General features: G+C 39.4%; 1 pseudogene; it reads left to right on the top strand.

Annotated features, from left to right (window-relative positions):
- LOC145445025 (enoyl-CoA delta isomerase 1, mitochondrial pseudogene) overlaps nucleotides 1-12,333 on the top strand; it is a 288,929-nt pseudogene that overhangs the window by 27,958 nt on the left and 248,638 nt on the right.

Genomic DNA, 12,333 nt, shown 5'->3' with positions numbered 1-12,333 from the left:
GGAGTCCAAAGTGATTTACTCGTACTGCGTAAGGTGAGTATGTTTCAATTCACTGTCACAGATTCTGATAATAAAGTATTGCACCGGTTGCTAACCAGCAAACGAAATTGTTGTTTCATCTTTAGTCTCGGTGACTGGAAACAATTACATTTGTAAAATATTTTCTGATATCCACGATACGCAGATTGATTTGTACCAAGGTGGAATAATTTTCCAATCAAGAACATTTCAGACACGTATAGTTTTATAACTAACTAATAATTAAGTCATGATAGACCGTTACAAAATCTCATATGTCAAATCAATGTGTCAATCCTTATGTTCATTTACATCATGATAATTTTCAATATAATGCCTGCGTTCGATTGTAAGAAATGAATTCTCAACTACGTTAATCAGACTTTCAAATCTCGTATACTCAAACATATTATGTTAATCTCAAGTCGCCGGCACCGAGAAGTAATCACTTTTGTCTTACAAAATATGTCGCATAGTAATTTCTTTGTCTTGCAGAATAGTAACGACTTTTACAGTTGAACAAAAAAGACGAGTTGGCGGTATATGCCTAAAACCGAACTTGCTATGGATTTTAGATTGTAGCGATTACTCGCGTAATCCTGTTTACTTTTCATACGGATACTGCTGAGCTGGTATGGTGCGTTACAAACGGATTTACTTGACAAGGTTTTAGTATCTGACTCTTTTGCGTATGGCAGGATGTTAAAATGTTGAGATGTCATAGTGATAGTATTTCTGAAACTCTATTTTACAAACGGAAACGGAATCGTGAATAGAGTTGTAAGTTTCAAGGATTGTTTCAAAGTATAATCTCGAAATGTGACTGGGTGAAAGTAGGTAGTCATGTTTGTCAATCTATTTCAATTCAGACTATGTCAAAGTCCTAATATTTCATTTTGGATTATCTGAATTTACCTTTAGTACATCCTGCGAATGGATTCCGATGCGGTACTATAACATTTTTGATCATAAGGACTCAAGGATTTTCAATCAACAATATCTGAATTTTTTGGTAATGCTAGAGTTGGCCACTGATTAGTTGCGTGTTGTTGTTGCGTGTTTTTGTTAAGTGTTTGGTTTCTCAGTATTGAATATAATTATTGTATGTGCATACTTGTGATTCTTGATTCTTGTAGAGTTATAGTTGGTATTGATTCTATAGGTGTGAAAACAGCGGCGTGGAATGTGCGAATAATTCGATGCGGCTGAAAGTCGGCGTCGGTAATATTCAGGTTACGGTCGAATCAAAGATCACGTTAAAAAGATTTCTGAAAATAATTAGAATTGTACCGAATTAACACATTCAGATACGAATCAGCTTGAGCCAATGATATATATACAATGATTGGAAACTACCGTGAGCTCTGCGTTTCAGCGTGTACCAGGTCACGCTTCATCGCATACACAGTTGTGCTGTAAACAAAAGCTTCCTCAGCAATACTTCTTTATGGAACTAGCAATGATATATGATACATTGGGTATATTTATCAGTGAAATACAACGTTAACGTGCTGAATAGTTTTAGAAACGCATTTCTTACTCGCGTCTGGGATTTTTTTCGGATTAAGCTAGCAAACTACTGCCATATAAACGCGGTCAAGTTAGGTTGAATTTCGCGCGTCATGCACGTATTGCAAATCCAATTCACACATCGACGACTCACGGTTATACGCAATCACAACGCAGTAGCCTTGTGACGGCCAACGCGGCGTACATTCACACAGCCGCGGACGTTCAACCACTGTTGCAAGTGACACAACCTTCATTCCAAATTGAGGTGTCACTTTTCCATCATATTGGTACATCAATACCATCATATATAAATAAATATCAAGTGGAGGTAGTTTTTAGAGGAGTAATTCTAGTTTTTCTGAGTACTCGGGTAGGTTTGCCTACTTCCTCGAGTAATTGCTGTGTTTCCATACCACTTACCAAACAACAGCATCACAACTTGGTTTTTGCCAGGGTTATCTAGATATCCCTGGGTTTTGAATGTATTTGAAAATAGCACCCACATATTCATTGGATGGCCATTTTGTGGTAGTCATAAAAGCTTCACCCTCCAATTTCAAATGTGACTATTTCCAACTAACTGCGTACGTCACAGATTTCTATTTTCGCTACTTCTATTTGAACCTGAGTAAATCATTGCAGCAATACTTCAGTAGCAACGCTGTATACATCAATCTTCTCTGACAAGACGTCGCCTATCCATGATCATTCCACAAAATCCAGGTCGACTTTTCAGGATCCCATCATGTTATGCAAAGAAATGAGGAATGATAAAACAAGATACATATACTTCACAGATGTAACATTTGCGAATGCAGTATTGAATTTTCAAATCCCTAATTCATGCGTTTAGAAACGAAATGATGCATGCATTTGAAAAACAAACACTAATATGCAACGGTACAGAAATAGATCGATGCAAAAGTAACAATGTGGACAACAAAAACAGTTTATGTGTGATCTTTTGAGCAATAACAGTGCTAGATATCAATTTTTGTCATCTTCAACTTGGGAAAATTTCCTTCAAAAATGCAATAGTATACTCGCTTTCGTTAGCTCAAAAGTGGCCAATTACGACCTGAATGATGCCTTATCTACTCGTGATGAAATCTCCTGCCTTGTTTAGATGTTAGCTTGCTCTTGCCCGAATCATTGGTAGGAAGGGGAACATTTTCTGTAACTATGTATATGACATCAATGTTAAAAGAGCCAGGAGTAGATAACGATGAATTGAATACTAAAACCTTCAATAAATGTCAGTATGTCCATACACGTTGGGTAGGCTTACCATACGTCCTCTTTTAAGAGGATTTGTCCTCTTTTTTGACTTTTTTGAAAGTGTCCTCGGAGGACGCCCTTTTGTCCTCTTTTTTGAGATTTTGTCCTCTTTTTTGAAAATTTAGGTCAGATATAGAGGAACTTGCGAGTGATAGGCCGCAAATTAGCGCAGAAGTGAAGCTCCGGTGGGTATTTCGGAGGGAAAAGCGGTGATTTCAGCTCTGAGCGAAATGAAGACCTTTTTTTTTTTTTTTTTTTAGTCATCCACCTAGCAATGAGGAGTGAAAAACGTGATTTTGAGCTCTGAGCGGAAATGAAGACCTTTTTTTTAGTCAACCGATCATGAAGCGGGTGAAATTTACCGGTTTTTGAGAATTCTTCTCCAGTTTTGCATGTCTGAAATTTCTGAAAAAGTGTCCTCTTTTTTCATATCCGAAATATGGTAAGCCTAACGTTAGGGGAGGAACTGTAAGCATTTCCCCTGAGCCTACATATGACATTCCTTTAGTGCGTGATAATACCAGCATATTTTGAACTATAATTGTCACGGATGTGATTCCCTGGCAAACACAGATTATTCCAGCAATAGTGGTTTTCCCGCATCAATCGATCCGATGGCAGTTCCAGACGGGGAACGAATTGCACATTTTTCAATATCCTTCAACTTATTGTAGTATGCAGCCCGTTCTTACTTGCTCCCAGTTGGAGGTGGTGTCTTTTTGTGTGAGCGGCAGGTGTCAATGATGGGGTCTTTGGGACCCCAACCTGAGCAGTCTAGGGTTAACATTAAGTATTCCAAACCAACCAACCCATATTTCATAACGTTCATGTAAGGTTTTGGGTCACACACAACACTGAACAGTATCATCCTTTATGTTACGATGAAGAAATATTATTGACGATTTCATTTTGTTTGTCTGACATACAAGTATACTTATGGTTAATCATTCGGCCAAAGAGATTCAAAGCATCTTACAAAGGGCTCTCCCTCTCAAAAGTGTTACAATGCATCTTTCTTCGATTTCGACACAGGATACAATACCTGGTTCGAAATATTTTGCGGAAAATAACCCGAGCTAGTGGGACGAGACTGTTTTAATGGGGAATTGGCGAACTAAAAGCACGCGTATTTCATTTTAGGAATTACAATAAACCACTGCATTCATGGAGACATGCTGCAAACACCGTCGGTATTTATTTCGTGCATAGCGCGACGAAAATTCGAGATTTGACATATTTTGTCGAATGTCAGTTCGCAATGATTCACCTTATTACATCTTTATTTTTCAATACTTCGAAATACGCAGTCGCCGGGTATTCCTTAAGTTGCTAAACTGTGGGACATAATACCCGTGATAATACTTATTTGCGGCCGGTCGACGTATGATTCGAGACTGAACAACGATGACTATCTTTTTACTATATTTTATTATTTCCTCGGGACCATCACGATGTATAGTTCCTTTCGTGCATTTTCACGTGTATTTCAAGTTGTATCGGAGATTTTCCCGATGAGCGGCATGAGGGAATAGATCTACAAATTACCTACTTGATTTGATCAGATACAGTATCGCCAATGAATCGTTAATTCATATATATTGTAGTCATAGAATCACGTATAATGGTTCGACATGACCAACATAACAAATGTCGGTAATTATGTAGGCCTACCCGTGCTTCATAATTACACTGGTCAACACCAGCTTTTTTTAGGCAGACAAAGTAAGTGTGGTTTTGGGGGTTCTGATCTGAAGGGCACTTATTCCGAATATGACCTTTGTTTTTTTTCAAATTGGCTCTTATTTTGGAGATAACCCATGGTGCTATTTTGACCAAGTCTCGCTTTAATGGCTGGATAGAAAATCTGCTCAGTCGTGCTATAAAGTTCAGGAATTCAATCTACTTGTTATTATTACACACAGAAGACTCTTTTAAATCAAAATACAGCAACCGCACTATATTTAGGGGTATTGGATATATCATAGTTATAGACTTTCACGGATATCATAAACTCCAGTCATGTATATAAGTATTTACCTAGATACTCAGATAACGTGGCATTAATTCAATCAGTTTTACGTCAAACACTAGGGCACAATGATTCGAGCACTCGAATCTGAATCGAGTAATTATTTTAATAATTCGAGTCGAGTAGCAAAGACGATTTGTTCGAGTACTGAAATTATACGCTCCTCGCTACTGAAAGTTATTTTACTAACGAGAATTATGGTTTAGATTCTATTTTCCACTGTGTAAGCCTTGAAACCTTGATTGGCCGTATCGCAGCATACGAAACGTAGAGTAGCCTACAAAGCTACGACAGTTACTGGAAAAATAGTTCCGAAGTCATGATCCCCCCACAACATTGTCACAAAGTGCAATAAAACATGTAGGATCGGAGAAATACCAAAGTATCTTTCATGGGATGGGTAAGAGGCATTGTATTTTTTGTGGTGGCACAAAAAGGTACATATTTGAACTTTAACATATTCCATTTTGCTGTGACGTCATAACGAGTGATACTCGAATACTCGACTCGACTCGAAGCAAATACGTGATTCAGAATTAAGTCACTCAGGTTCTCGATTTTTCCCAGCCCTGTCAACAACCTATTGTAAATTTGAAATAATCAGTTGGAATATAATATTAATAATGATAATTTATTTCAAAGCACAATTGTGTTTCGTACGATTTTCGCCTGTAAGCAATTTATTGCAGTTTCTCGAAAGGTTCCAGCAATGGTCTATATGCCATAATATGTTCATCTCATCTGCCCTGATATCGCTCTTTTGTTGTTTTGATGTCTTGGTAGAACGTCTACTAATGAACAAGATGGTCAGGAAATGTATCAGGATGTCTCAACAGGAAGTGAACTTTTATGCTCGTGTTTGTGCCAAGTTTCCCGAGTTTCCCGTTTTCCAAGTTTCCCGTATGCCGATACAAATTTTCGGACCAACTGTTTGTAGTTGGGTGCTTTGTTATCATCTATAAAGTTTTATTTACCACATCTTAGGAGAAATTCCATGCAGTAAACTCCTTCCTAATATGAAATTGGAATCTTACACCCGTATCCGAATCTGAAATCTATCAAAGATACCAGATTTAAGCTTTTCGTTTGATATAGGGATACTAGGTATACCCAATTTGTTGACTCAGCGGGAAATTATTCATTTACAATTCTAAAGAAGAGCTTCTTGGAGGTACAGAACTTCAGTATACAATTGAATGGTATATTGATAATGAAAAGAACCCGAATATTTTCGGCTGACACTCGTCAGGGGTAATCGTCAGCAACCAGTAGAGAATATAAGAAAGAACATTGCATATCAACAATCGTATCACAAAATATGATGTCACCAGCATGAAACTTCGAATGAGAGAGCGTTCAATGTAGCCTACTATTCCTAGGTGGTAAACGAACTCCTTCTGTTGACAGAGTTTCGGTTGGTGTATTTTGATAAAAGTCGACTCCAAGGCAGACAAGTGGAAGTGTGAACGGCCTCTCCCAATAACGCGAAATTTGTCGTCTCTATAATTATTCGCACAAATCGGAATATCCAACAGATGTTTGCCCATTGCAGGATTAATGGCCTTCGATCGGTCAGATGAGACGCATGTGAGTATTGTGTTAAGCTTTTCAAGGACAAATTTCTATAGCTTTATACCACTTTTAAATCTTAGTTGAATGAACAATTGATGCAGGAGAATATGTATTTCCGTTGTGCAAAAACGTACAATCCAATGATGATTGACAAACTGCTTTTTTGACAAAGAAATATTTCGCATCAGGTCATGTTAATATTGATAGAATAGGGTTACCATATTTTGGAATCGGGAAAAGCGGACACGTTTTCAAAATTTCCAGACTTAGGTTACTGGAGTAAAATCCGGAAAAAATAGCAAATTTTCCACGACATTGTGGTTGGTTGACTACAAAAAAAACGTCACTTTCGTTCGAACCACGAATTTCCTATCTAGCGTCATTTATGCCCATTTTTACTCGAATCTGTACACTATCTTAGCTCTAAAGGCTGTAAAGAAGGACGAATTGCCATAAAGGAGGACATAGGCGTCCTCGGATGACATTTCCAAAAACCTGAAAAAGAAGGAGGTATGGTAAGTGGTAACCATACGAAATAATCACTGAGAACGGCAAGGTGGATATTTATAGTCAATTATCTATTTATGCGCACTTGCGCAGCATAAAATTCGAAAAAACTACGATTTTCTTCCTACCAAGTGAAATAGTCTAGAGCAGGGGTGGGCAAACTTTTGAGCTCGCGGGCCGCATTCAACAACTGAATCCATTCGCGGGCCGCACTATATATAATGGGAATATAAACCAAAACGCAATATTGGTATTTGATTATATAGTGAGGACACGGAGATAATATATGTGCTTGATTAAAACAAAACAAACTTTGCTTTGATGATATCGTACGCGCATCAGAAAGATAGTGGCGGGATTTTATAGGCTGGTCGACCTCAATACCCAACTTGTCCAAACTATAGAGATGAAAGTCGGTTTTCCCGATTCTTAGAACAGGATTGAAATTTAAATATGGGAGCAGCGATCTGTTCATAGATTTACTAATTTCACTTTTGGTTCAGTTCCAGGACAAGAATCATAACCAAGTTAGCTTCTACTATGTGTTGTAGGACGCCCTGCGCCCTCTCACGGTTCATACACTTTGTAAGATACAACATCATTATGGTACATCGCCCATATCGTATATCACGTGACTTATATCTTTCTTCTCGCTACCACGTGACTTACCATTTATCAGCTCGTGCATTTCAATTACAAACTAGAATCATCTGCGATATCCTACTGTATATTCCATACGTATTCGACCAATATATCTATGTGAGGCAATACAGTCGTTGCATTCACGTTGAAGTTGTCAGATCAAGGACTAACGCAGGGACGTGCGACTACTACGAAAAGAGCTAAGTATATCTACCCAGCCACCCATTACGTGGGTCTCAGGTTACAACTCTAGCAGGTTATCAGACGACATACCTGGTCCGCATGGTGCCAACTCGTGAGATGATTTCAGCTTCAACGAAGGACGAATCGCCTCCTACACAATTGGACTTACAACTGCTATATGGAGCCATCCAGGACTTTTCCACCCTTACACGGGCGATTCATCTTTACAACGTAAACAGAAATATTCAACATGTTCGCTTATGGTGATCCATCTTTTCACAGTAAACGGAAATATTCAACATGTTCGCTTCGGGCGATCCATCTTTACACCGTAAACGGAAATATTCAACATGTTCGCTTCGGGCGATCCATCTTTACACCGTAAACGGAAATATTAAACATTTTCGCATCGGGCAATTCATCTTTACACCGTAAACGGAAATATTCAACATTTTCGCATCGGGCAATCCATCTTTACACCGTAAACGGAAATATTCAACATTTTCGCATCGGGCAATCCATCTTAACACCGTAAACGGAAATATTCAACATGTTCGCTTCGGGCGATCCATCTTTACACCGTAAACGGAAATATTCAACATGTTCGCTTCGGGCGATCCATCTTTACAATGTAAACTGAAATATTCAACATTTTCGCATCGGGCAATCCATCTTTACACAGTAAACGGAAATATTCAACATGTTCGCTTCGGGCGATCCATCTAAACACCGTAAACGGAAATATTCCACATGTTCGCTTCGGGCGATCCATCTTTACACCGTAAACGGAAATATTCAAAATCTTAGCCTCCGGCGATCCATCTTTACACCGTAAACGGAAATATTCAACATGTTCGATTCGGGCGATCCATCTATACACAGTAAACGGAAATATTCAACATGTTCGCTTCGGGCGCTCCATCTTTACTCCGTAAACGGAAATATTCAAAATCTTAGCCTCCGGCGATCCATCTTTACACCGTAAACGGAAATATTCAAAATCTTAGCATGCGGCGATCCATCTTTACACCGTAAACTGAAATATTCAAAATCTTAGCCTTCGGCGATCTATCTTTACACCGTAAACGGAAATATTCAACATGTTCGATTCGGGCGATCCATCTATACACAGTAAACGGAAATATTCAACATGTTCGCTTCGGGCGATCCATCTTTACACCGTAAACGGAAATATTCAACATTTTCGCATCGGGCAATCCATCTTTACACCGTAAACGGAAATATTCACCATTTTCGCATCGGGCAATCCATCTTTACATCGTAAACGGAAATATTCAACATGTTCGCTTCGGGCGATCCATCTAAACACACTCGTGAACTGCTATGACAACGCCGTAAAGGGGGGTCATAGCAGCATCAAGAATTTGGTTTTATGATGGACCACAAGTGTGGCTTATCGCCACTAGTGGACTCAGACTCCGAAATAAGCGTGGTTACACTGAACAGCAAGTGTCCGTGAACCTCTGAACCTATTCCAACCTGGGAGAGGATCCTGTTTCGAAGTTTTTTTTTTTTTTTTTTTTTTTTTGCGGCTCGCCGTATTTCCTGCCCTTCTTCGACCCTCTCTAAGATTTGGGGTCGCCTCCGGGTCAGGGTTTTTTAAATATATTTTCCAACTAAGGTGTGCTTGTTTCCAACTAAGTTGTTTTAAAGTTGAAATTAGTATAACTATTCCTTCTTGCTTTTTATTTTCAGTGGTTATTTTTGTCTTTTCCATACCTTATTACAACCAAATACTCCAACTGCTGCGACGGGTAACAGGGGCAGTATCTCCCGTTGCGTTGGAAGGCTGTCTACCCGTCGCAACCAGTTGGGGGGTTTTTGTTTTGCGTCCCCATCCTCCCCTGAGGGAGTTTTTACTATTTTTTGTTTTTGGTTGGCGTTTGGATTGACCAAGTTTTATCTTGGAACCCAGGAAACCCCCCCAACGTCTTGCGTTTTTCTTCTTGCTTCCTCTTTTGTGCTTATGTTAGACTCTGTGTTCTGTCTAATTTTTCCGTCAGGTCTTTCATTTCCGTGTCCGGGTCTTCGAGTAATTTTAGCCTTTGTCTAAGCGTGCCGCACGTTTTTTTGAGTATTTCAGTTACCACATTCTGTGTACTTTTTGGTTTTTCGTCCCCGTTTTCCAGTTGGATTCGGCTATGTATTATTTTATGTCTGTAGATGGCCAGGATCACTTTGGCCTGTTCTTTTCTTTTTTCTGTTTCTTCTCCTTTGGTCACGTGATCTTCTGTTATTTTTATTTTTACTCCTTTTTCGTCCCGAATGTAATTGCTCAATTTTCCTAGTATTTTCTGGGCGACGGGGCATGCGTACACGACATGTTTTGCTGTTTCCTCTCCGTGGCCGCATCTCTGACATTTGGTGTTCACTCTTTTTCCGTTTTTGTTGTTTAGGATATTTTTAGAAATTCTTTTTGCCCCAAAAAGATATCCTTCGTGGGCTACTCTGAATTCTGTGATCCTTTCTTTATTAGTAATAATCCTTTCTACACTTCCTGTTTGGAAATGGATGTTACCCCACTCGATGTTTGAGGGGGGTCGAGCCCGTATGTTCCTTTTCGAACGTGGCTTTTATAGCCTGATAGAATTTTTTCTGCGTAGCCTCTTTTATTTCCTCCAGAGGCCAGTTCAGACTTTCTATCGTTTTCGTTATTTCCCTCCACTCTTGTGGGAGTTCAGTTTTATGTGGCATGTTGTTTGAAAACAATGCCGTGTTCCACTTCCTGATTGTTGGGCCTAGACAATATAAGGCAAAAAATGCCAAAATTCTGTTGGTTTTTCCAGGCTGGCCAAGACTTTCACCTTTTCGGCCTTAACGGCTCTCATTCTGGACTGTACGTGGGGGATTGCCATCCCCCCCTGGATTTTTTGACGCACAGGATTTTTGCGTGACACCATTTCCATTTTTTCCGGGTACCAGATGAATCCGAAGAATAGCCTGTTTATGGTGTTTACTATTTCCATGGTTGGGTCACTGGCTATGGTCCTAATTATTATTTTTGGCATTATGACAGTGTTCAATACCAATTGTTTACCATACCACGTTAAATTTCTTTTCCCGAGATCGAATAGTTGGCCGCGTATGACCTGTACTGTCTTTGTCCAATTTTCGTTATCCTGGTCTTCGCCAAATTGTTGTCCCAATATTTTTATTTTTGTTTTTATCTGGCTTTGGAGGTGTCCCGCCATGTGAATATCTTTCGGGTTGTTCAAGGCGAGGATCTCTGTTTTGTTTTTATTCAGTTCTTGGCCCGTGGCTTTTTTTGTAGCTCAAATTCTTTGTAGACGTGCACGACCGAGTTGAAATCCTTCGTTATGGTTGTGACGTCATCTGCGTATTGCTGAAGTTTTGACTCGTGTTTGCCAATTTTGATGCCACGGATGTTTACATTTTTCCTTATGCGTTCGGCTATCGGTTCGGATGCGATGTTATATAGATACGTACTCAGAGGGCATCCTTGCCTGAGGCCTCTTTTTACGAAGATATTTTTTGTGCAGGCTCCGTTTATGTAGATTTTGTTGGTCGAGTTCCGGTAAATCGTTTTTATTAACTGGGTAATTTTTCTCCCCAGGTTGAATTTTCCCTTAATCTCGAAAAGAAATTGGTGCGAAATAAGGTCAAATGCTTTGCGTTGATCGAAATTTGATATAATGGTTGGTATATTTTTTATTTCTGCATATTCTTTTATGGCCCGCACGTTTCTGAGGACGTCAGTCATTTGCCTCCCTGGGATAGCCGATTTTTGGGTCTCCCCAATGATGTCTCCGATGTTTTCACGTATCCTGTTGGCGAGGATTTTGGACAGAATCTTATAGTCCACGTTTGTCAGCGATATTGGCCGCCAGTTCTCGAGTTGTTGTGGGTCGCCCTTTTTAAACAGTAATTTTACCGCCGAGGCTCCCCATGAGCTACATACTTTCCCAAAATGAATGGCGTTATTGTATAGCAGCGCCCATAGTCTTTTTGCCGTTATTGTATTTTGAAATAAAAAGTGTAATGTGTTTTGGTTTTATGGGGGAGATGTCGACTAGCCATTAGAAGCAGTACTGAGATATTAACTACTGACGGGAAATGTTTGAGTTTCAATCATTGCCAGTAAATTTGGGAAGGTTCAAAGATAGCTGGATGCATGCAGTGGAGATCATTTATATCTATATTGGCCATGCACCTGTGCAATGCATAGCAACACTGGTTTACACATGCTGCAAGAAGAAAGTAATTTACTATGTCACAGGTACTATTAACTGTCGATGGCAAATTACCATATCTGCAAAATTGCTGGAAACCAATACTACTGAGTAGAGCGAAATCCTTACCTTCGACGATGAGTCTTTCAGCCAAGCAGGAGCTTATTATTACATGTTTCAACCAATCAAGATTGTAAGTTTGTGATTGCCCGCCCACTTCTGCTATTCCCCGCCCACTCGTAGAGTGCTACTTTCAAACGCTTTGGCCGAAATCTTAATGACATTTTTGAGAGCTTCTTTCAGGCTCGTTGATGTTTTTTATCAATAATCTATAGAACCTCTGTCAATCGCCTGGATATAAACAGCTCTACGGGTCGGAAA

This window comes from Botryllus schlosseri, chromosome 8, assembly GCF_051294905.1.
Source record: "Botryllus schlosseri isolate E-star chromosome 8, Bs_hap1, whole genome shotgun sequence".
NCBI lineage: Eukaryota > Metazoa > Chordata > Ascidiacea > Stolidobranchia > Styelidae > Botryllus > Botryllus schlosseri.
The sequence above is the reverse complement of the archived record's forward strand: the minus strand, read 5'-3'. Positions and strand labels throughout refer to the sequence as shown.